Below are 25979 nucleotides of genomic sequence, written 5' to 3' on the forward strand. Positions count from 1 at the left end.
ACAATCCGAAAGGGTTCACCCAGTTAAGTGTCTGTGGCATTTATGTATCCAGTGGTAATACTGAAAAACAAAGTGCTTAAGGCCACGGCCAAGACTCTAAAGAAGTTGTGTTCAAGAAAAAAAAGGAATTAAACTAGGAGAGTCAATAATATTGATGAGCGGATATTTTATATACTTTTTGGCATCATTTTCATATAGTTTTTGTTATGTTTTGTTTAAGTTTAATTATATTGTCATAGGTTCAAAAGTCTGATTCAAAGACAGAGAAAGCACTGCAAATGCTATTAGGATCTGACCTTCTTGCACTCGAAAGATCTTTTCTGGAGCTATAGAAGTCTAAATGAAGGGTTCTCAAAGCTAACATCCAGGGCCTTCCACAAATATATAATAGTCTATACTTTGCTTTAGAATAGAAGGCCCAAAACAGTCGTTCAACGCCAGCCATCTACCCTATTCCAGGCGTCCAATGCCCAAAGAGGACTGGCCAGCGTCCAACGACCAAAGAGGACCCCCAAGTAGAATTTCAATGCCCTAGAGCCATCCTAGCACGTGGCTTACTTTTTTACTTAGCCCAAACACTCTCCAAGTGGGCTCCAGAAGTGGATTTTTGAACTAAAAGACTATTTTACCCTTCTTATGTAATCCTTAGTCATTAGTTTAGTATTTATTTGAGAACTTTTACACTTTCTAAAGAGGACCACCACTTTTATGTTTCACATTGTATTTCCCTATCAATATGAGTTTCTAAACCTCCTAGGTTGAGGCTAGGCGCTTTGCTGAATTTTATGGATTAATAAAAGTACTTCTGTTCTATTCTAAATTTGTGTTTGATTCAATTCTAAGATGTATCTTCATTCTTCATCCTTATGAATGCATTGAACCGGCACAAGCTTATCTCATTCTACATGGGTTCAGAGTGAGTCTTTCATCAGACAATAATAAACCACTAGCTTGATTATGCATCTCTTAGATGGCTAATCCACGACTTTGTTGGGGACTTCTCGAGACACCAATTCAGTTGAGGCATGGGGGGATTAGAGTCTTTGCGGTAAAGGCTAGAACCACAAGGCACAGCATTCCCTGATCCAGAGGATTTGACCTTGTCTATGGCATTTTGAGTAGGATCATCAAGGGGAATGAACTGCAGGACCTTCACCCTCAATCAGACTGGATTCGCACTAACCCTAGGGTTCAACACTGGAGGAGAATCAGTGACCTCTTGATGAGTGGATAATTTATACGCTTTTTGGCATTATTTTTAGGTAGTTTTTAGTATGCTTTAGTTACTTTTTATTATATTTTTATTAGATTTCTTGAAAAAATTATATTTCTGGACTTTACTAGAGTTTCTGTATTTTTCTGTAATTTCAAGTATTTTCTGGCTGAAATTGAGGGATCTGAGCAAAAGTCTGTTTCAGAGGTTGAGAAAGGATTGCAGATGTTGTTGGATTTTGACCCTCCTGAACTCGACATGGATTTACTAGAGCTACAGAAGCCTAATTGGTGCGCTCTCAATTGCGTTGAAAAGTAGACATCTTGGGCTTTCCAGCAATATATAATAGTTCATACTTTGTCTGAGATTTGATGGCCCAAACTGTCATCCAAATGCCCACCAGAAACCCTTTTCTGGCGTAAAACGCCAGAACTGGCACCAAAGCTGGAGTTAAACACCCAAACTGGCACCCAAGCTGAAGTTTAACTCCAAAGATGGTGATGCCAGGGCATCTTGGCTAGTTTTACTAGCCATTTTTTGTATGCTTTAGGTTGGTTTCATGTATTTTCTTAAAAAATAAGCAAGTATTTGGTTGAAAATGCAATCATACCATGATTCAAGCTAATATTGTGAATTTTGAATGATTTTATGAGAATTATGCATAAATTGAATGATAAATTGGATGATGCATGATCCCATGATTAAGAGCAAGACTTTGATGTACTTTGTTTGATTGATTTCAGGCCAAAAGAAGAAGAGAAGAGCCACGTTAGTGGCTACGTTAGTTACACTAACGTGGGCACTAACGTGGAAGGAAGGAAGTGGGAACGTTAATGGCATTAACTTTGAAGAAGGGCCAACGTTAGTGGAAAAAGTGAGTGCCACTAACGTTTGCGAAGGTGCAAAAAGACCCACGTTAATAGCCACGTTAACTAAGTTAACGTGGTAGTTAACGTGGAAGGAAAGGGAGATGCCAACGTTAGTGGAAAAAGTGAGTGCCACTAACGTTGGCGAAGCAAAAAGACCCACGTTAACTTCCACGTTAACTAAGTTAACGTGGTAGTTAACGTGGAAGGAAAGGGAGATGCCAACGTTAGTGGAAAAAGTGAGTGCCACTAACGTTGGCGAAGCAAAAAAAGACCCACGTTAACTTCCACGTTAACTAAGTTAACGTGGTAGTTAACGTAGGCAAAAGTCCCACCTGGCAGCCTGACCATGCCTTCTTCAAACACGCATAACTTAAGCCACAAAGCTCCAAATGAGGTGATTCCAGTGGCATTGGAAAGTAGGATTCCAGAGCTTTCCAAGCATATATGGCACTACATGGTTGACACTAAATTTGAGGGAGAAAACCTGCCTCAAAAGTGCAAAGATGAACATGGTATCAACCTGTAGTAAGGCCAACTGACCTCTTCACCTTCCAAGAAGTATAACTCGAGCTGTAGAGCTCCAAATGATGCGCTTCCAAAGGCGTTGAAAAGTAGACATCCAGATATTTCCAAAATATATAATAGTATTGGTTGGACATTAAGTTTGAGCCCCTGATCGCTAGCGTTATTGTGACTCACATTTTCCATTAACGCTAGTCGCTAGCGTTAACGTGACTCATGTTTTCCATTAACGCTAGCGACTATGCCAGCGACCATGTCCACTTCAAAGGAGTATAACTTGAGTTACAGAGATCCAATTGTGGTGATTTCAGTTGCGTTAGAAAGATGACATTCAGAGCTTTCCAGAGATATATAATAGTCTATAGTGGGCATGAAATTGAAGCACAAACAAGAGGCATCTTCTAAGCCCCAAAAACACCAATTGGGCAGCATTTCACCATGGGCCTTGACGAGCGGATAATTTATACGCTTTTTGGCATTGTTTTTAGTATGTTTTTAGTAGTTTGAGTTGAGTTTTTAGTATATTTTTATTAGTTTTTAGTTAAAATTCACTTTTCTGGACTTTACTATGAGTTTGTGTGTTTTTCTGTGATTTCAGGTATTTTCTGGCTGAAATTGAGGGACCTGAGCAAAAATCTGATCCAGAGACTGAAAAGGACTGCAGATGCTGTTGGATTTTGACCTCCCTGCACTCGAAGTGAATTTTCTGGAGCTATAGATACCCAATTGGCGCGCTCTCAACGGCGTTGGAAAGTAGACATCCTGGGCTTTCCAGCAACATATGATAGTCCATACTTTGCTCAAGATTTGATGGCCCAAACCCTCAGAATTCCCAGCGTTAAACGCCGGAACTGGCACCAAAATGGGAGTTAAACGCCCAAACTGGCATAAAAGCTGGCGTTTAACTCCAAGAAGAGTCTCTACACGAAAATGCTTCAATGCTCAGCCCAAGCACACACCAAGTGGGCCCGGAAGTGGATTTTTATGTCATTTACTCATCTCTGTACACCATAGGCTAATAGTTCTCTATATATAGGACCTTTTACTATTATATTTTAAAATCTTCTGATCTTTGAAAACTTTTGTTCTTTAGATCTTTTGATCACTTTGGGAGGCTGGCCTCACGGCCATGCCTAGACCTTGTTCTTATGTATTTTCAACGGTGGAGTTTCTACACACCATAGATTAAGGTGTGGAGCTCTGCTGTACCTCGAGTATTAATGCAATTACTATTGTTCTTCTATTCAATTCCGCTTGTTCTTTGTCCAAGATATCACTTGTTCTTCAACTTGATGAATGTGATGATCTGTGACACACATCATCATTCTCACCTATGAACGTGTGACTGACAACCACCTCCGTTCTACCTTAGATTGAGTGAATATCTCTTGGATTCCTGATACACGATGGATGGTTGATCGCCTGACAACCGAGCGCTCGCCTGACAAACGAGCCAGCCATTCCGTGAGATCAGAGTCTTCGTGGTATAGGCAAGAACTGATGGCGGCATTCAAGAGAATCCGAAAGGTCTAACCTTGTCTGTGGTATTCTGAGTAGGATTCAATGATTGAATGACTGTGACGTGCTTCAAACTCCTGAGGGCGGGGTGTTAGTGACAGACGCAAAAGAATCAATGGATTCTATTCCGGCCTGATCGAGAACCGACAGATGGATAGCCGTGCCGTGACAGGGTGCGTTGAACATTTCCACTGAGAGGATGGGAGGTAGCCACTGACAACGGTGAAACCCTTGCATAAGCTTGCCATGGAAAGGAGTAAGAAGGATTGGATGAAGACAGTAGGAAAGCAGAGAGACGGAAGGGACAGCATCTTCATACGCTTATCTGAAGCTCTCACCAATGATATACATAAGTATCTCTATCTTTATCTTTATGTTTTATTCATCATCTATACCCATTTGAGTCTGCCTGACTAAGATTTACAAGGTGACCATAGCTTGCTTCATACCAACAATCTCCGTGGGATCGACCCTTACTCGCGTAAGGTTTATTACTTGGACGATCCAGTGCACTTGCTGGTTAGTTGTGCGGAGTTGTAGTGATCACAATTTCGTGCACCAAGTTTTTGGCGCCGTTGCCGGGGAATTAAATGTCCTAACTACAGTTTCGCATTTGTTCCCTGCAATAACAGTGCCGTGTTTTGATCCGGCAACAACACCAAGTTTTTGGCACCGTTGCCGGGGATTGTTTTGTGTATGGACAACTGACGGTTCATCTTGTTGCTTAGATTAGGTATTTTTCTTCAGAGTTCTTAAGAATGAATTCTAGAGTTTCATGATGATCTGTTGAAATCTGGCTGGCTGAGAAGCCATGACTAATCTTATTGGACCGAGGTTTCAACTGATCGTCACAATAGCTTGTTGATTTCTATCAATCTTGCTATTGGAGCAATGATCTGCTAAGGCTTGGCTGGCCATTGGCCATGTCTAGTGTTTTGGACCGAAGCTTTCTTTGAAAGCTTGGCTGGCTGTGAAGCCATGTCTAATTCCTGGACCGGAGTCTTAGACTAGCATTGCAATGATTCCTGGAATCCAAATTAAGAATTCTGAAACCTTTATTTTCCATTTTCATATAATTTTCGAAAAAAGCACAAAAAAATTACAAAATCATAAAAAACCAAAAATTTTTTATGTTTCTTGTTTGAGTCCTGTGTCTAATCTTAAGTTTGGTGTCTTGCATGTATTGTTTATGTGATCTTGGTTCTACTCTCAAGTCAATAGTACAGGGAACTGAAGATTCAAAACATGCAGCAGAGGAATTGCACAGAAAAAGCTGGGCGTTCAAAATGCCCAGTGAAGAAGGACAGACTGGCGTTTAAACGCCAGCCAGGGTGCCTGGTTGGGCGTTTAACGCCCAAAAGGGTAGAGTTTTGGGCGTTAAACGCCAGAATGTGCACCATTCTGGGCGTTTAACGCCAGGATGGCACAAGAGGGAAGATTTTGTTTTTCAAATCAATTTTCTCTTAGTTTTCAAAATCTTTTCAAAATCAAATCTTTTTCAAATCATATCTTTTCAATCAAATGTTTTCAAAATCAATTTCTTTCCTTTTTCAAAGATACTTGCTAACAATTAATGATTTGATTGAACATTTCAAGTATGTTGCCTTTTCTGTTGAGAAAGGTTTAATGTTTGAATCATATCTTTTCTTGTTAGGCAAGTCATTCATTTTTAAAATCAAATCATATCTTCTCAATCACATATTTTTAAAAGACCAATCATATCTTCTTAACCACATCTTTTTTAAAATAGTTTTCAGTCAAATCTTTTTGATTTCTAATTTCAAAATCTTTTTCAAAAATCACTTGATCTCTTTCCCACTCTTGGTTTTCGAAAATTAATTAGTGTTTTTTCAAAATGTTTTTAAAATCTTTTACTTAATTTTTGAAAATTACTTCCTTCTTCTCACATCCTTCTATTTATGGACTAACACTATTCCTTAATGCAAAATTCGAACTCCATCCTCTTTGATAAGTTCGAATTTTCTACTTCTGCCTTCTATTTTTCTGTTCCTCTGACACCTCAAGGAATCTTTATACTGTGACATAGAGGATTCCATATTTTCTTGTTCTCTTCTCCTTCATATGAGCAGGAACAAAGACAAAGGCATTCTTGTTGAAGCTGACCCTGAACCTGAAAGGACCTTGAAGCGAAAGCTAAGAGAAGCTAAGGCACAACTCTCTGTTGAGGACCTGACCGAATTCTTCAAAGAAGAAGAACCCATGGCAGCCGAAAACAACATCAATGCCAACAATGCAAGGAAGGTGCTGGGTGACTTTACTGCACCTACTCCCGACTTTTATGGGAGAAGCATCTCTATCCCTGCCATTGGAGCAAACAACTTTGAGCTTAAGCCTCAATTAGTTTCTCTAATGCAACAGAATTGCAAGTTCCATGGACTTCCATTGGAAGATCCTCATCAGTTTTTAGCTAAATTCTTGCAAATCTGTGACACTGTTAAGACTAATGGGGTTGACCCTGAGGTCTACAGACTTATGCTATTCCCTTTTGCTATAAGAGACAGAGCTAGAATATGGTTGGACTCACAACCTAAAGAAAGCCTGGATTCATGGGAAAAGCTAGTCAATGCCTTCTTGGCAAAGTTCTTTCCACCTCAAAAATTGAGTAAGCTTAGAGTGGAAGTCCAAACCTTCAGACAGAAGGATGGAGAATCCCTCTATGAAGCTTGGGAAAGATACAAACAATTGATCAGAAAGTGTCCTTCTGACATGCTTTCTGAATGGAGTATCATAGGTATTTTCTATGATGGTCTATCTGAACTGTCCAAGATGTCTTTGGATAGCTCTGCTGGAGGATCTCTTCATCTGAAGAAGACGCCTACAGAAGCTCAAGAACTAATTGAAATGGTTGCAAATAACCAATTCATGTACACTTCTGAATTACCAAGATATTGACTCAACAAGTCAATTTGATTTCTCAAAGTCTGTCTGGAATGCAAAATGCACCAAGCAGTACTAAGGATGCTTCATCTGAAGGAGAAGCTTATGATCCTGAGAACCCTTCAATGGAAGAGGTGAATTACCTGGGAGAACCCTATGGAAACACCTATAATTCTTCATGGAGAAATCACCCAAATTTCTCATGGAAGGATCAACAGAGACCTCAACAAGGTTTCAACAACAATAATGGTGGAAGAAACAGGTTTAGCAATGGCAAGCCTTCTCCATCATCTTCTCAGCAACAGACAGAGAGTTCTAAGCAGAACCCCTCTGACTTAGCAACCATGGTCTCTGATCTAATCAAAACCACTCAAAGTTTCATGACTGAAACAAGGTCCTCCATTAGGAACTTGGAGGCACAAGTGGGACAGCTGAGCAAGAAAATTACTGAAATCCCTCCTAGTACTCTCCCAAGCAATACAGAAGAAAATCCAAAAGGAGAGTGCAAGGCCATCAACATGGCCGAATTTGGAGAGGAAGGAGAAGCAGTGAACGCCACTGAGGAAGACCTCAATGGGCGTGCACTGACCTCCAACGAGTTCCCTAATGAGGAACCATGGGAATCTGAGGCTCAAAATGAGACCATAGAGATTCCACTGGACTTACTTCTGCCTTTCATGAGCTCTGATGAGTATTCCTCCTCTGAAGAGGATGAGTATGTCACTGAAGAGCAAGTTGCTAAATACCTTGGAGCAATCATGAAGCTAAATGACAAGTTATTTGGAAATGAGACTTGGGAGAACAAACCTCCTTTGCTCACCAAAGAACTGGATGACTTGTCTAGGCAGAAATTACCTCAAAAGAGACAAGATCCTGGGAAGTTTTCAATACCTTGTACCATAGGCACCATGACCTTCAAGAAGGCTCTGTGTGACTTAGGGTCAAGTGTAAACCTCATGCCCCTCTCTGTAATGGAGAAGCTAGGGATCTTTGAGGTACAAGCTGCAAGAATCTCACTAGAGATGGCAGACAATTCAAAGAAACAAGCTTATGGACTTGTAGAGGATGTTCTGGTGAAGATTGAAGACCATTACATCCCTGCTGATTTCATAGTCCTAGAGACTGGGAAATGCATGGATGAATCCATCATCTTTGGCAGACCCTTCCTAGCCACAGCAAAGGCTGTGATTGATGTTGATAGAGGCGAACTGATCATTCAAGTGAATGAAGAATCCTTTGTGTTTAAGGCTCAAGGATATCCCTCTGTCACCATGGAGAAGAAGCATGAAGAGCTTCTCTCAAATCAGAGTCAAGCAGAGCCCCCACAGTCAAACTCTAAGTTTGGTGTTGGGAGGCCACAACCAAACTCTAAGTTTGGTGTTGAACCCCCACATTTAAACTCTAAGTTTGGTGTTGGGAGGTTCCAACATTGCTCTGAGTATCTGTGAGGCTCCATGAGAGCCCTCTGTCAAGCTACTGACATTAAAGAAGCGCTTGTTGGGAGGCAACCCAATGTTATATTTTATCTATTTTCTTTTGTTATTTTATTTTATTTTGTAGGTTGATGATCATGAGAAGTCACAAAATCAATTGAAAAAGCAAAAACAGAATGAAAAACAGGAAGAAAAACAGCACACCCTGGAGGAAGAACCTACTGGCGTTTAAACGCCAGTAAGGTTAGCAGTTGGGCGTTTAACGCCCAGTCTGGCACCATTCTGGGCGTTTAACGCCAGAAAGGGGCACCAGACTGGCGTTAAACGCCAGGAAAGGGCAAGAACCTGGCGTTAAACGCCAGAAAGGGGCACCAGCCCGGCGTTTAACGCCAGAATTGGCTCATAACGTGATTTTGCATGCCATTTGGTGCAGGGATGACTTTTTCTTGACACCTCAGGATCTGTAGACCCCACAGGATCCCCACCAACCCCACCACTCTCTCTCTTCTTCACCCATTCACCAATCACCTCAATACCTCTTCCCCAAAAACCCTTCACCTGTCAAATCCCATCTTTCTCCTCACCACTCACATCCATCCATCATAAAACCCCACCTACCTCACCATTCAAATTCAAACCACTTTCCCTCCCAAACCCACCCATACATGACCGAACCATGAGCCCCCCTCTCCTATATAAACCCTTCTTCACTCCTTCATTTTCACACAACCTAAACACCACTTCTCCCCCTCTTTGGCCAAAAACAAAGCCATTACCTTCTTCCTCATTTCTTCTTCTTCTACTCTCTTCTTTCTTCTTTTGCTCGAGGACGAGCAAACCTTTTAAGTTTGGTGTGGTAAAAGCATTGCTTTTTTGTTTTTCCATAACCATTTATGGCATCCAAGGCCGGAGAAACCTCTAGAAAGAGGAAAGGGAAGGCAAAAGCTTCCGCCTCCGAGTCATGGGAGATGGAGAGATTCATCTCAAGGGTGCATCAAGACCACTTCTATGAAGTTGTGGCCATTGAAGAAGGTGATCCCCGAGGTCCCTTTTTCACTCAAAAAGAGTGAATATCCGGAGATCCGACATGAGATCCGAAGAAGAGGTTGGGAAGTTCTCACCAACCCCATTCAACAAGTCGGAATCTTAATGGTTCAAGAGTTCTATGCCAATGCATGGATCACCAAGAACCATGATCAAAGTGTGAACCCGAATCCAAAGATTTGGCTTACTATGGTTCGGGGGAAATACTTAGATTTTAGTCCGGAAAATGTGAGGTTGGCATTCAACTTGCCCATGATGCAAGGAGATGAACATCCTTACACTAGAAGGGTCAACTTTGATCAAAGGTTGGACCAAGTCCTCACTGACATTTGTGAAGAGGGCGCCCAATGGAAGAGAGATTCAAGTGGGAAGCCGGTTCAATTGAGAAGGCATGACCTCAAGCCTGTGGCTAGAGGATGGTTGGAGTTTATCCAACGCTCAATCATTCCCACTAGCAACCGGTCCGAAGTTACCCTAGACCGGGCCATCATGATTCATAGCATCATGATTGGAGAAGAAGTGGAAGTTCATGAGGTTATAGCCCAAGAACTTTATAAGGTGGCAGACAAGTCCTCTACCTTAGCAAGGTTAGCCTTTCCTCACCTCATTTGTCACCTCTGTTATTCAGTTGGAATTCACATAGAGGGAGACATCCCCATTGATGAGGACAAGCCCATCACTAAGAAGAGGATGGAGCAAACAAGAGACCCCTCTCATCATGAGATCCCTGAGATGCCTCAAGGGATGCACTTTCCTCCACAAAACTATTGGGAGCAAATTAACACCTCCCTAGGAGAATTGAGTTCCAACATGGGACAACTAAGGGTGGAGCATCAAGAACACTCCATCATCCTCCATGAAATTAGAGAAGATCAAAGAATCGTGAGAGAGGAACAACAAAGACCAGGAAGAGACATTGAGGAGCTCAAGCACTCCATAAGACCTTCAAGAGGAAGAACAAGCCTCCATCACTAAGGTGGACCCGTTCTTTAATCTCCTTGTTCTTTATTTTCTTGTTTTTCGAATTTTAATGCTTTATGTTTGTCCATGTTTGTGTCTTATGATCATTAGTGTCTTAGTGTCTATGCCTTAAAGTTATGAATGTCCTATGAATCCATCACCTTTCTTAAATGAAAAATGTTCTTAATTGAAAAAGAGAAGAATTGCATGAATTTAAAATTTTATAACAGATTAATTATTTTGATGTGGTGGCAATACTTTTATTTTCTGAATGTATGCTTAAACAGTGCATATATCTTTTGAATTTGTGGTTCATGAATGTTAGCTCTTGAAAGAATGATGAAAAAGGAGACATGTTACTGAGGATCTGAAAAATCATAAAAATGATTCTTAAAGCAAGAAAAAGCAGTGAATACAAAAAAAAAAAAGAAGAAGAGAAGCGAAAAAAAAAGAGAAGCGAAAAAAAAAGGAAGGAGAAAAAAGAAAAAAAAAAGGGGGGGAGAAAGAGAAAAAGAAAGAATTAAAGTTGTGATCCAAGGCAAAAAGAGTGTGCTTAAGAACCCTGGACACCTCTAATTGGGGACTCTAGCAAAGCTGAGTCACAATCTGAAAAGGTTCACCCAATTATGTGTCTGTGGCATGTATGTATCCGGTGGTAATACTGGAAGACAGAGTGCTTTGGGCCACGGCCAAGACTCATAAAGTAGCTGTGTTCAAGAATCATCATACTTAACTAGGAGAATCAATAACACTATCCGGATTCTGAGTTCCTAAAGAAGCCAATCATTCTGAATTTCAAAGGATAAAGTGAGATGCCAAAACTATTCGGAGGCAAAAAGCTAAAAGCCCCGCTCATCTAATTAATACTGATCTTCATAGATTTTTTTGGAATTCATTGCATATTCTCTTCTTTTTATCTTATTTGATTTTCAGTTGCTTGGGGACAAGCAACAATTTAAGTTTGGTGTTGTGATGAGCGGATAATTTATACGCTTTTTGGCATTGTTTTTAGTATGTTTTTAGTAGTTTGAGTTGAGTTTTTAGTATATTTTTATTAGTTTTTAGTTAAAATTCACTTTTCTGGACTTTACTATGAGTTTGTGTGTTTTTCTGTGATTTCAGGTATTTTCTGGCTGAAATTGAGGGACCTGAGCAAAAATCTGATCCAGAGACTGAAAAGGACTGCAGATGCTGTTGGATTCTGACCTCCCTGCATTCGAAGTGGATTTTCTGGAGCTACAGAAGCCCAATTGGCGCGCTCTCAACGGCGTTGGAAAGTAGACATCCTGGGCTTTCCAGCAATATATGATAGTCCATACTTTGCCCAAGATTTGATGGCCCAAACCGGCGTTCAAAGTTACCCTCAGAATTCCCAGCGGTAAACGCCGGAACTGGCACCAAAATGGGAGTTAAACGCCCAAACTGGCATAAAAGCTGGCGTTTAACTCCAAGAAGAGTCTCTACACGAAAATGCTTCAATGCTCAGCCCAAGCACACACCAAGTGGGCCCGGAAGTGGATTTTTATGTCATTTACTCATCTCTGTACACCCTAGGCTAATAGTTCTCTATATATAGGACCTTTTACTATTATATTTTAAAATCTTCTGATCTTTGAAAACTTTTGTTCTGTAGATCTTTTGATCACTTTGGGAGGCTGGCCTCACGGCCATGCCTAGACCTTGTTCTTATGTATTTTCAACGGTGGAGTTTCTACACACCATAGATTAAGGTGTGGAGCTCTGCTGTACCTCAAGTATTAATGCAATTACTATTGTTCTTCTATTCAATTCCGCTTGTTCTTTGTCCAAGATATCACTTGTTCTTCAACTTGATGAATGTGATGATCCGTGACACTCATCATCATTCTCACATATGAACGTGTGACTGACAACCACCTCCGTTCTACCTTAGATTGAGTGAATATCTCTTGGATTCCTGATACACGATGCATGGTTGATCGCCTGACAACCGAGCGCTCGCCTGACAAACGAGCCAGCCATTCCGTGAGATCAGAGTCTTCGTGGTATAGGCAAGAACTGATGGTGGCTTTCAAGAGAATCCGGAAGGTCTAACCTTGTCTGTGGTATTCTGAGTAGGATTCAATGATTGAATGACTGTGACGTGCTTCAAACTCCTGAGGGCGGGGCGTTAGTGACAGACGCAAAAGAATCAATGGATTCTATTCCGGCCTGATCGAGAACCGACAGATGGATAGCCGTGCCGTGACAGGGTGCGTTGAACATTTCCACTGAGAGGATGGGAGGTAGCCACTGACAACGGTGAAACCCTTGCATAAGCTTGCCATGGAAAGGAGTAAGAAGGATTGGATGAAGACAGTAGGAAAGCAGAGAGACGGAAGGGACAGCATCTTCATACGCTTATCTGAAGCTCTCACCAATGATATACATAAGTATCTCTATCTTTATCTTTATGTTTTATTCATCATCTATACCCATTTGAGTCTGCCTGATTAAGATTTACAAGGTGACCATAGCTTGCTTCATACCAACAATCTCCGTGGGATCGACCCTTACTCGCGTAAGGTTTATTACTTGGACGACCCAGTGCACTTGCTGGTTAGTTGTGCGGAGTTGTAGTGATCACAATTTCGTGCACCAGGCCTCAATTTGATCACTTCTCTTTCAAGGACCACCCAACCTCAAGGAAGCAAGTCCACAAGTGTCAACCAATCAAGGCCACAAGAAGCATCTAGAATAGGAATTTTCATTTAATTGTAATTTGCTTTAATTTCATTTTGTAATTTAGGAGAGCCTATATAAAGGCCTTAGTTTGTACATTCAAGAGAGAATTGAGAATTGGAAATTGGGGATTGAAGAGGGGTCTTCGGACTCCCTCCCTTCACACTCTTTTCCTTCTCTTCTTTTCTTTGTACTTTTCATTTATGAATTTGGAAGTTTCAATGTTAGATTTAATCTTCATCTTTACTTTTCTGCACTTTCTTCTTTTCTATTTTGGTAGAGCAATGATCAACTAACTCTTTTCATTGGGTTAGAGAGCTCTATTGTGATTCAATGGATCAATTGTAGTTTTCATTCTTCTTCTTCTATCTTTTCTCTTGATTTTACTAGAAAGCTTTCAATCTTAATTCAATTGGTTAGTTGTCTTGGAAAAGAAACTCTCCATAATTGGATCTCTTCGGAACTTTGGAAGAGGAATGAAGAGATCATGCTAGAAATGCTTTCTCATGCTGGACCAATTTGGGTTTGGATGGATATGTGACTATAATCCTACCAATACTTGATTTGGGAAATGTATGTGGTATAATCAGTGACCATACTTCATCTCTTCTCATGAGCAATTGACCAAGGAATTGGCTATTGATCAAGATTTGAGAGATTGGATTACCAAGGAATTGGAATCCAATCACTTAAGATTGCCAAGGAGATCAATGAATGCATTGATTGAGGAAGAGATGAGAATGAACTTGATCCGGAGGATTGCAATATCTCTTGATCCCAATGTTAATATTACTTTTAGTTCTTACATTTACTTTTCTTGCCATTTTACTCTTCTGCACTTTATAGCTTTTCTTTACTTTTATGCCATTTACATTTCCTTGTTACTTATCATTCCAATATGATTCGTCTAACTAGGATAATCAATTAACCATTGATTGCTTAATCCGTTAATCTCTCTGGGATTCGACCTCACTCTATTGTGAGTTTTACTTGACGATAATTCGGTATACTTGCCGAAGGGAAATTTGTTGAGAGACAAGTTTCCATGCATCAGATGGCCTATGCATGTGAAAGCTTCAAAGCACAGTCCAAACACACACCAAGTGGGCCCGGAAGTGGATTTCTGTACTATCTACTCATTTTCTGTAATCCCTAGTAACTAGTTTAGTATAAATAGCACTTTTTACTATTGTATTCATATCTTTAGACTTATCTTTAGATCATTTTGCAAGTTTAGGGTAGGCTGGCCATTCGGCTATGCCTAGACTATTTATTCTTATATATTTTCTACGGTGGACTTTCTACACCTCATAGATTAAGGCGAGGAGCTCTGCTGTTCCTTATGAATTAAAGCAAGTAGTATTGTTTTTCTTTCAATTCACGCCTACTTCTTCTCCAAGATATACTCTCGTACTTAATTCAGTTAAGTCAGAATAAAGGGGGTGATCCGTGACAATCACCCACTATCTTTGTTACTTGCTTAGCCATGATCCGCGTGCCTGACAACCACAAGCAGTCTACATGATGTTCAACAAAGTCAATGGATGACAGCCAGAATATATTCTCTTGGGTCTCTAATCCACAATTCGCATAGTCTCTCCTAACAACAGAGCATCCGAATCTAAGATTAGAACTTTCATTGTATAGGCTAGAACAATTGGCAGCATTCCTAAGATTCGGAAAGTCTAAACCTTGTATGTGGTATTCCAAGTAGGATCTGGGAGGGGATGACTATGATGAGCTTCAAACTCGTGACTGTTGGGCGCAGTGACAGTGCGCAAAAGGATCAACGGACCTTATTTCGACACAAGTGAGAACCGACAGCTGATTAGCCATGCGGTAGCTGTGCCTAGTATTTTTCATCCGAGACTAGAAATTGGACAGTTGATTAGCCGTACAAAAACCGTAGAGGACCATTTTCACTGAGAGGACAGATGGTACCCATTGACAACGGTGATCCACCAACTTACAGTAACAAAGCATCTTCAAACGCTTATCTGAAATTCCCACCCATGAATTACATAAGTATCTTTATTTTAATTTACATTTTATCTATCTTTTAATTGTCAATCCTCATAACCATTTGAATCTGCCTAACTGAGATTTACAAGATGACCATAGCTTGCTTCAAGCTGATAATCTCCGTGGGATCGACTCTTACTCACGTAAGGTATTACTTGGATGACCCTGTGCACTTGCTGGTTGGTTGTATCAGAGTTGTGAAAGGAATGATCACGATTTTGTGCACCAAGTTTTTGGTGCTGTTGTCGGGGATTGTTCGAGTTTAAACAACTGACGGTTCATCTTGTTGATTAGATTGGGTAATTTTATTTTATGTTTAAGATTTTTATTTTTGATTTCGAAAAACATATAAAAAAATTAATAAAATCATAAAACCAAAAAAAATTTTGTGTTTCTTGTTTGAGTCTTGTGTCAAATCTTAAGTTTGGTGTCAATTGCATGTTGTAATTTTTCTTAATTTCGAAAACTCATGCATTATGTTCTTCATGATCTTCAAGTTGTTCTTGGTGATTATCTTTGTTTGATCTTTACATTTTTCTTGTTTGGTGTTTTATGTTGTTTTTCATATGCACTTTCGAATTCATAGTGTCTAAACATTCAAAGTTTCTAAGTTTGGTGTCTTGCATGTCTTTCTCTTCTCAAAAATTTCAAAAATATGTTCTTGATGTTCATCATGATCTTCAAAGTGTTCTTGGTGTTCATCTTAACATTCAAAGTGTTCTTGCACGCACTCTTCATTTTAATCTTAAAAATTTTATGTTTTGCGTCATCTTGTGTTTTTCTCGCCCCTCATTAAGAATTCAAAAGTCAAAACAGAGGAATCACAGAGAAAAAGAGCTCACTGGTGTCAAAACGCCAATAAAGAGGCATTCTGGGCGTTAAACGCCGGAATGGCTATCATTCTGGTCATTTAACGCCAGTGAAGGTAGCATTCTGGGCGTTAAACGCCAGAATGGGCAGCATTCTGGGTGTTAAACGCCAGAATGGGCAGCATTCTGGGCGTTTTTCTGAACGCCCAGTAAAAAAGGATTCCTGGCATTTAACGCCAGCCAGGGTATCTGGCTGGGCGTTAAACGCCCAAAATGGCAGTCAATTGGGCATTAAACACCAGAATGGATAGCATTCTGGGTGTTTAACGCCAGGATGACAACAGGGAGGTAAGTTCGTTCCCAATTCAAATTTTTTCAAATTTTCATGTTTTAATTCATAATTTTCTGCATAAAAGTGTTTAAAATCTGATCTTTTTCATATCATGTTTATCTTTTGTCAATCATATCTTTCTATCTTATCTTCTTCATCTTGTTTTTTTTTTTATGATTTTGAAAATTTTCAAACTAATTTTTCAAAAATCCTTTTCTTAATTTCATTTCACATTTTCAAAAATCCTTGCTAACAATAAATGTTTTGATTCAAAATTTCAAGTTTGTTACTTTCTTGTTAAAAAATGTTCAATCTTTGAATTTTAGAATCATATCTTTTAGTTTCTTGTTAGCCAAGTCATCAATTTTAATTTTAAAAGTCAAACCTTTTTAATTTCTTTTTCAACTCTTTTTCAAAATAAATTTTAATCATATCTTTTTAAAATTTCAAAATTCAAAATCTTTTTCTAACTTCTTATCTTTTCAAAATTTCTTTTCAAACCTTTTTCAACTAGTTGCTTGACTTGTTTGTTTTAATTTTAATTTTATAATTTCTTATCTTTTTCAAAACCACCTAACTACTTTTTCACTTCTAATTTTCGAAAATCACCCACCACTTTTTCAAAATTCTTTTTAATTAACTAATTATTTTAAATTCTAATTTTATTTTAATTCTTTTTTCAATTTTTCAAAACTAACCTAATTAATTAAATAAGAACAAAAATATTTTTTTCCTTATTTTAAATTAAAATTTGAATACTCTCTCTCTCTCTCTCTCATCTCTTTCTATTTGTTTAATTGCTAACACTTCTCCTCCACTCATAATTCGAACCTCTCTCTCTCCTCTCTATTCAAATTTGCTCTTCTCCTCCCTCTTCTCATTCTTCTCTTCTTCTATTCTTATACTCACATAAAGGAATCTATATATTGTGACATAGAGGATTCCACTACTCCCTTTTGTTCTCTTCTTTTTCATATGAGTAGGAACAAGGATAAAAACATTCTTGTTGAAGCTGATCCTGAACCTGAAAGGACTCTGAAGAGGAAGCTAAGAGAAGCTAAAGCACAACACTCCGGAGAAGACCTTACACAAAATTTCAAAAAAGAAACAGACATGGCAGCCGAACCCAACAACAATACTAGAGATGTAAGGAAGATGCTTGGTGATTACACTGCACCAACTTCCAACTTCTATGGAAGAAGCATCTCAATTCCTACCATTGGAGCAAATAACTTTGAGCTTAAGCCTCAATTAGATTCTCTAATGCAGCAGAATATAAGTTTCATGGACTTCCATCAGAAGATCCTCATTAGTTCTTAGCTGAATTCTTACAAATCTGTGATACTGTTAAGACCAATGGGGTTGATCTTGAGGTCTACAGACTTCTGCTTTTCCCCTTTGCTGTAAGAGACAAAGTTAGGATATGGTTGAACTCACAATCTAGAGAAAGCCTGAACTCTTGGGACAAGTTGGTCAATGCTTTCTTGACCAAATTCTTTCCACCTCAAAAGAGGAGCAAGCTTAGAGTGGAGGTCCAAACCTTCAAACAGAAGGAAGGTGAATCCCTCTATGAAGCTTGGGAAAGATATAAGCAATTAACCAAAAGGTGTCATTCTGACATGCTTCCAGAACGGAACCTCATATGTATATTCTATGATGGTCTGTCTAAATTATCCAAGATGTCATTGGACCATTTTGCTGGTGGATCTCTTCATCTGAAAATGCCTGCAGAAGCCCAGGAACTCATTGAGATGGTTGCAAATAACCAGTTCATGTACACTTCTGAAAGAAATCCTGTGAATCATGGGATGACTCAAAAGAAAGGAGTTCTTGAGATTGATGCTCCGAATGCCATATTGGCTCAGAATAAAATATTGACTCAATAAGTCAATATGATTTCTCAGAATCTGACTGGATTGCAAGCTGCATCCTATAGTACTAAAGAAACCACCTCTGAAGGAGAAACTTATGACCCTGAGAATCCTACAATGGAAGAGGTAAATTACATGGCAGAACCCTATGGAAACACCTATAATCCTTTATGGAGAAATCACCCAAATTTCTCATGGAAGGATCAACAGAAGCCTCAACAAGGCTTCAATAATAATAATGGTGGGAGAAACAGGTTTGGCAATAGCAAGCCTTTTCCATCATCTTCTCAGCAACAGACAGAGAATTCTGAGCAGAGCTCCTTTGGCTTAGCAAACATAGTCTCTAATCTATCTAAGGCCATTCTCAGTTTTATGACCGAAACAAGATCCTCCATCAGAAATTTAGAGGCACAAGTGGGTCAGCTGAGCAAAAGAGTTACTGAAACTCTTCCTAGTACTCTCCCAAGTAATACAGAAGAGAATCCAAAAAGAGAGTACAAGGCCATTAATATAACCAAAATGGCCAAACCCATAGAGGAGGAAGAGGTAGTGATTTCCAGTGAGGAAGACCTCAATGGACGCCCACTAGCCAATAAGGAAGTCCCTAATGAGGAACCAAAGGAATCTGAGGCTCATATACAGACTATAGAGATTCCACTAAAGTTCCTATTACCATTCATGAGCTCTGATAAGTATTCTTCCTCTGAAGAAGATGAAGATATTGTTGAAGAGCAAGTTGCTCAATATCTAGGAGCAATCATGAAGCTGAATGCCAAGTTATTCGGTAATGAGACTTGGGAAGATGAACCTCCATTGCTCATCAATGAACTGAATACCTGTGTTCAGTGGACATTACCTCAGAAGAAACCAGATCCTGGAAGGTTCTTAATACCTTGTACCATAGGCACCATGACCATTGAAAAGGTTTTGTGTGACCTGGGGTCAGGTGTAAACCTCATGCCACTCTCTATAATGGAGAAACTATGAATCTTTGAGGTACAAGCTATAAGAATCTCACTAGAGATGACAGACAAATCAATGAAAAAGGCTTATAGACTTGTAGAGGATGTCTTAGTGAAGGTTGAAGGCCTCTACACCCCTGGTGACTTCATAATCTTAGACACTGGGAAGGATGAGGATGAATCCATCATCCTTGGAAGACCCTTCCTAGCCACAGCAAGGGCTGTGATTGATGTGGACAGAGGAGAGTTGGTCTTTCAATTGAATGAGGACTAACTTGTGTTTAAGGCTCAAGGATCTCCTTCTGTAAACATGGAGAAGAAGCATGAAAAGCTTCATCCAATTTTCTCCGTACAGAGTCAAATAGAGCCCCCACATTCAAACTCTAAGTTTGGTGTTGGGAGGCCACAATCATGCTCTGAGCACCTGTGAGGCTCTGTGAGAGCTTTCTGTCAAGCTATTGACATTAAAGAAGCGCCTATTGGGAGGCAACTAAATTTTATTTATCTATGTTAATTACTTTTCCATTTCATTTTCCATTGTTAGTTTATAATTTCTATAGGTTGATGATCTTGTGGAGTCACTAAAATAGCTACAAAATTAAAGCAGGAATAAAAAATAGCATAAAAAATAGCACACCATGGAGGATGAGCTTACTGGCATTTAAACGCCAGTAAGGATAGCAAATTGGGCGTTTAACGCCCAAAATGGCAGCATTTTGGGCATTAAACGCCAGAATGGGTAGGCAGATTGGAGTTTAACGCCAGAAATGGGTGTCTGGTGTCTGGCTGACATTAAACGCCAAGAAGGGCAGCAGAAGGGCGTTTACACGCCAGAAAAGTGCAGGGATGTGAAATCCTTGACACCTCAGGATCTGTGGACCACACAGGATCCCCTCCTACCCCAACTCGCTCTCTCTCCTCTTCACACCTTTCCATAACACTCTTTCCCAAACACCATTCACCTATGAAATCCTACCCTCTTCCCCATAATCCCTCCACCACTCACATCAATCCACTCTTCCCCAAAAACCCCTCATAAAACCCCACCTACCCCCACCCACTCAAATTCAAACCATTTTCCTCCCAAACCCAACCCCTATCACACAGATTCCCTCTCTCCCTTCCCCTATAAATAGCCCTTCTTACTCCTTCATTTTCACACATCACAAACACTTCCAACCCCCTTTGGCCGAACCACTCCTACACCTCCATCTCCTACATTTTTTCTTCTTCTCCTCCTTTCTTTCTTCTTTTGCTCGAGGACGAGCAAAGCTTTTAAGTTTGGTGTGGAAAAAAGCGTTGCTTTTTGTTTTTCTATAACTATTAATGGCACCTAAGATCGGAGAAACCTCTAGAAAGAGAAAAAGGAAGGCAGTTGCTTCCATCTCCGAGTCATGGGAGATGGAGAGATTCATCTCAAAGGTCCATCAAGACCACTTCTATGAAGTTGTGGCCAAGAAAAAGGTGATCCCCGAGGTGCCCTTCATGCTCAAAAAGGTTGAATATCCAGAGATCCGACGTGAGGTTCGGAAAAGAGGTTGGGAAGCTCTCACCAACCCCATTCAACAAGTCGGACTCTTAATAGTTCAAGAGTTCTATGCTAATGCATGGATCACTAAGAACCATAATCAAAGTATGAACCCGAACCCAAAGAATTGGCTCACAATGATTCAGGGGAAATACTTGGATTTTAGTCTGGAAAATGTAAGGTTGGCATTCAACTTACCAATGATGCAAGGAGATCCTCATTCTTTTACTAGAAGAGTCAACTTTGATCAAAGATTGGACCAAGTCCTCACAGACATCTGTGTGGAAGGAGCCCAATGGAAGAGAGACTCTAAAGGCAAGCCGGTTCAACTGAGAAGGCCTGACGATTGCTTGTTAAACCCTGTGAATTGCGTGAAAGTAGGATACTCCAAATTCGTGAGTCCAAGAGTTTTATAAAACTCTCTTGATGGAAAAAAAATGTGAATGAAAGATCCCGCTCAAACCCGTGGCTAGAGGATGGTTGGAGTTCATCCAATGCTCTATCATTCCTACTAGCAACTGGTCCGAAGTTACTGTGGATCGAGCCATCATGATCCATAGTATCATGATTGGAGAGGAAGTGGAAGTTCATGAGATCATACCTCTAGAACTGTACAAGGTGGCTAACAAGACCTCTACTTTGGCAAGGTTATCCTTTTCTCATCTCATCTGTCACCTATGCAATTTAGCTGGAATTGTCATAGAGGAAGACATCCTCATTGAAGAGGACAAGCCCATCACTAAAAAGAGGATGGAGCAAACAAGAGAGCCCACTTATGGACCTCAACAAGAGAATAAAGAAGTCCCCTATCAAGAAATTCCTGAAATGCCTCAAGGGATGCATTTTCCTCCACACAACTATTGGGAACAACTCAACACCTCTTTAGGAGATTTGAGTTCCAATATGGAGCAACTAAGGATGGAGCACCAAGAGAACTCCATTATCCTCCATGAAATCAGAGAAGACCAAAGAGCCATGAGGGAGGAGCAACAAAGGCAAGGAAGAGATATTGAGGAGCTAAAGCACTCCATAGGATCTTCAAGAGGAAGAACTAGCCGCCGTCACTAAGGTGGACCCGTTCTTTAATTTCCTTGTTATTTGTTTTTCTGTTTTTCGGTTTTTAGCATAAAGTAGTTGTGTTCAAGAATCAACATACTAAACTAGAAGAATCAATAACACTATCTGAATTTTGAGTTCCTATGGATGCCAATCATTTTGAACTTCAAAGGATAAAGTCAGATGCCAAAACTGTTCAGAAGCAAAAAGCTACTAGTCCCGCTTATCTAATTGAAACTAAGCTTCATTGATGTTTTGGAATTTATTGTATATTCTCTTCTTTTGATCCTATTTTGTTTTTGGTTGCTTGGGGATAAGCAACAATTTAAGTTTGGTGTTGTGATGAGCGGATAATTTATACTCTTTTTGGCATTATTTTTAGGTAGTTTTTAGTATGCTTTAGTTACTTTTTATTATATTTTTATTAGTTTTCATGAAAAAATCACATTTCTGGACTTTACTATGAGTTTGTGTGTTTTTCTGTAATTTCAAGTATTTTCTGGCTGAAATTGAGGGATCTGAGCAAAAGTCTATTTCAAAGGCTGAGAAAGGACTGCAGATGTTGTTGGATTCTGACCCTCCTACACTCGACATGGATTTTCTAGAGATACAGAAGCCCAATTGGCGCGCTTTCAATTCCGTTGAAAAGTAGACATCTTGGGCTTTCCAGAAATATATAATAGTCTAAACTTTGCCCGAGATTTATGGCCCAAACTGGGGTCCAAACACCCACCAGAAACCCTTTTTTGATGTAAAATGCCAGAACTGGCACCAAAGCTGGAGTTAAACGCCCAAACTGGCACCTAAGCTGAAGTTTAACTCCAAGGATGGCCTATGCACGTGAAAGCTTCAAAGCTCAGTCCAAACACACACCAGGTAGGCCCCCGAAGTGGATTTCTGCACTATCTACACATTTTCTGTAATCCCTAGTAGCTAGTTTAGTATAAATAGCACTTTTTTCTATTGTATTCATATCTTTAAACATATCTTACAAATTAAGGTGAGGAGCTCTGCTATTCCTCATGAATTAATGCAAGTACTATTTGTTTTTCTTTCAATTCACGCCTACTTCTTCTCCAAGATATACTCTCATACTTAATTCAGTTAAGTCAGAATGAAGGGGGTGATCTGTGACAATCACCAACTATCTTTGCTACTCGCTTAGCCAAGATCCACATGCCTGACAACCACAAGCGGTCTACATGATGTTCAACGTAGTCATTGGACAACAACCAGAGTATATTCTCTTGGGTCTCTAATCCACAATTCGCATCGTCTCTCCTGACAACAGAGCATCCAAATCTAAGATTAGAATCTTCGTGGTATAGGCTAGAACAATTGGCAGCATTCCTAAGATCCAGAAAGTCTAAACCTTGTCTGTGGTATTCCGAGTAGGATCTAGGAGGGGATGACTGTGACGAGCTTCAAAATCGCGACTGTTGTGTGCAGTGATAGTGCGCAAAAGGATCAATGAATCTTATTCTGACACGAGTGAGAACCGACAGCTGATTAGCCATGTGGTAGTTGTGCCTGGTATTTTTCATCTGAAACGAGAAATCTGACAGTTGATTAGCCGTACAGAAATCGTAGAGGACCATTTTCACTGAGAGGACGGATGGTAGCCATTGACAACTGTGATCCACCAACTTATGGCTTGCCATAGAAGGAATGACGCATGATTGGATGAAGACAATAGAAAAGCAGAGGTTCAGAAGTAACAAAGCATCTCCAAATGCTTATCTGAAATTCCCACCCATGAATTATATAAGTATCTTTATTTTAATTTACGTTTCATTTATCTTTTAATTATCAATCCTTATAACCATTTGAGTCTGCCTGACTGACATTTACAAGATGTCCATAGCTTGCTTCAAGCTGTGGGATCGACCCTTACTCACGTAAGGTATTACTTGGACGACCCAGTGCACTTGTTGGTTAGTTGTATCGGAGTTGTGAAAGGAATGATCACAATTTAGTACACCACCTCTCAAGAAAGGCATTGATCACATACAGCCTGCCATAGAAGAAATCATTCACAGTTGGAGTAGACAGTAGGATCGGAGTAATACAGAAGAATAAAGAATCTCGGAAGTCTTAACCATCTTCTTATCACTGCATTCACCATCAACTGAGTAACATTTTATTTATTTTACTTTTATGCATTCAAACAAACAAACAACTTTTCTATCCACCTGACTAAGATCTACAGGATAACTAGTGCACGAAATTGTGATCATCAATGGCGCCATCAACATGGTACACTCAATTGCAATCTCAACTCTTTATCACAACTTCGCACAACTAACCAGCAAGTGCACTGGGTCGTTGATGCAGGTGGAAATTGTCTCTCAACAAATTTCCTTCGGCAAGTGTACCGAAATTGTCGTCAAGTAAAAACTCACAATAGAGTGAGGTCGAATCCCACAGGGATTGATTGATCAAGCAACTTTAATTGGAAGAATGTTCTAGTTGAGCTCATTCAGAATTTGGGTTGAGAGTTGCAGAAAATAAAATGGCGGTAATGTAAATGACAGGAAGAGTAAATGCTAGAATTAAAGAGCTGGAAGTAAATGACTGAAATTAAATTGCAGAATTGTAAATGGGAATGGGGTGTTTGCTCATGAAAATAAACGCAGAAATTAAAGAGAATGGGTGAGATCAGAATTGGGAAGTTCATTGGGCACAGGAGAAATTGCAATTCTCCGGATCAAGTTCATTTTCATCTCTTCCTCAATCAATGCACTCATTGATCTCCTTGGCAATCTTAATTGATTGAATTACAATTTCTTGCAATTCAATCTCTCAAATCTTGATCAATAGCCAATTTCTTGGTCAATTGCTCATGAGAAGAGATGAAGTGTGGTCACTGATTATACCACATGCATTTTCCAAATCAAGTATTGAGAGGATTATAGTCACATATCCATCCAAACCCAATTTGGTCCAGCATGAGAAAGCATTTCTAGCTTGATCTCTTCATTCCTCTTTCAAGGTTCAGAAGAGATCCAAGTTTGAATAGTTTCTTTTCCAAGATAACTACCCAATGGGATGAAGATCGAAAGCTTTCAAGTAAAATCAAGAGAAAAGATAGAAGAAGAATAAAGAAAACTAATATTGATCCATCAAATTACAACAGAGCTCCCTAACCCAATGAAATGGGTTTAGTTGTTCATAGCTCTAGAAAATGAAAACAAAGATGGAGAATACATCCCGGAACTAGAAGGGCAGAAAAAGTAAAATATAGAGAGTAATGCTCCCAATTTCCCAGCTTCCAGAACTCCTTAAATAATTCAAAGCTACTCCTATATATACTACTCTTCTCAGCTTCTAGTTGGTTCTTCAAGTCTTGGGCCTTTGGATTTTGAGTTTGAAGCAGTTCTTTTCTTCATTTGGGCTTGGTTTCACTTGCAGAGAGAAAGTGTGAAGTCGGCAGAGACTTTAGCTCAGGACGTTAGGGGTGTTAACATTTAGTGAAAGTTTGAGTTTGAGAACATTAGTGACACTCAACATTGTCACTAACGTTCCAATGTACCCCTTTTGCTTCACGTTAGAACTCACGTTAACTAGGTTAACGTGGCTTCTAACGTGGCCTTGCTAACCTTCGAGAACGTTAGTGACATTCAACATTGTCACTAACATTCCAATGTGCCCTTATGTCTCACGTTAGAGTCCACGTTAACTAGGTTAACGTGGCATCTAACGTGGCCTTGCCAACCTTCGAGAACGTTAGTGACACTCAACATTGTCACTAACGTTCCATTGTGCCCCTATGTCTCACGTTAGAGTCCACGTTAACTAGGTTAACGTGGCTTCTAACGTGGCCATTCTTAGCCATCCCCAACGTTAGTGACAATGTTGAGTGTCACTAACGTTGGCTCATCATTCACTCATCATCGTTAGCTTCCACGTTAACTAAGTTAACGTGGCTCCTTGGGGTTTTGTGGTTGCTTCCAACGTTAGTGACAATGTTGGGTGTCACTAACGTTGTCGACCACCTTTGCCTCTTACGTTAGCTCCCACGTTAACCAAGTTAACGTGGAAGTTAACGTGGTACATTGCATCTTAGGCCAACGTTAGTGACAATGTTGAATGTCACTAACGTTGGCTTCCTTCCCCCTTTTAACGTTAGAGGTCACGTTAACTAAGTTAACATGGACTCTAACGTGGCCACTTATGATCATTGGCCAACGTTAGTGATAATGTTAAGTGTCACTAACGTTGGCTCAAAGTTCCTTCTTCACGT

The 25979-nt window shown here is 39.8% G+C and overlaps 2 non-coding genes across 2 annotated transcripts; both read right to left on the reverse strand.

Annotated features, from left to right (window-relative positions):
* Window positions 1-6747: 6747 nt before the first annotated feature.
* Window positions 6748-6855, reverse strand: LOC130952480 (small nucleolar RNA R71). The gene has a single exon (XR_009074659.1). It is a non-coding gene; the product is annotated as a small nucleolar RNA R71 (small nucleolar RNA).
* Window positions 6856-17836: 10981 nt separating this feature from the next.
* LOC130952158 (small nucleolar RNA R71) lies at window positions 17837-17940 on the reverse strand. Its single transcript, XR_009074338.1, has one exon. It is a non-coding gene; the product is annotated as a small nucleolar RNA R71 (small nucleolar RNA).
* Between the last annotated feature and the right edge of the window lie 8039 nt (window positions 17941-25979).

The sequence above is a fragment of the Arachis stenosperma genome, chromosome 9 (genome assembly GCF_014773155.1).
Source record: "Arachis stenosperma cultivar V10309 chromosome 9, arast.V10309.gnm1.PFL2, whole genome shotgun sequence".
NCBI lineage: Eukaryota > Viridiplantae > Streptophyta > Magnoliopsida > Fabales > Fabaceae > Arachis > Arachis stenosperma.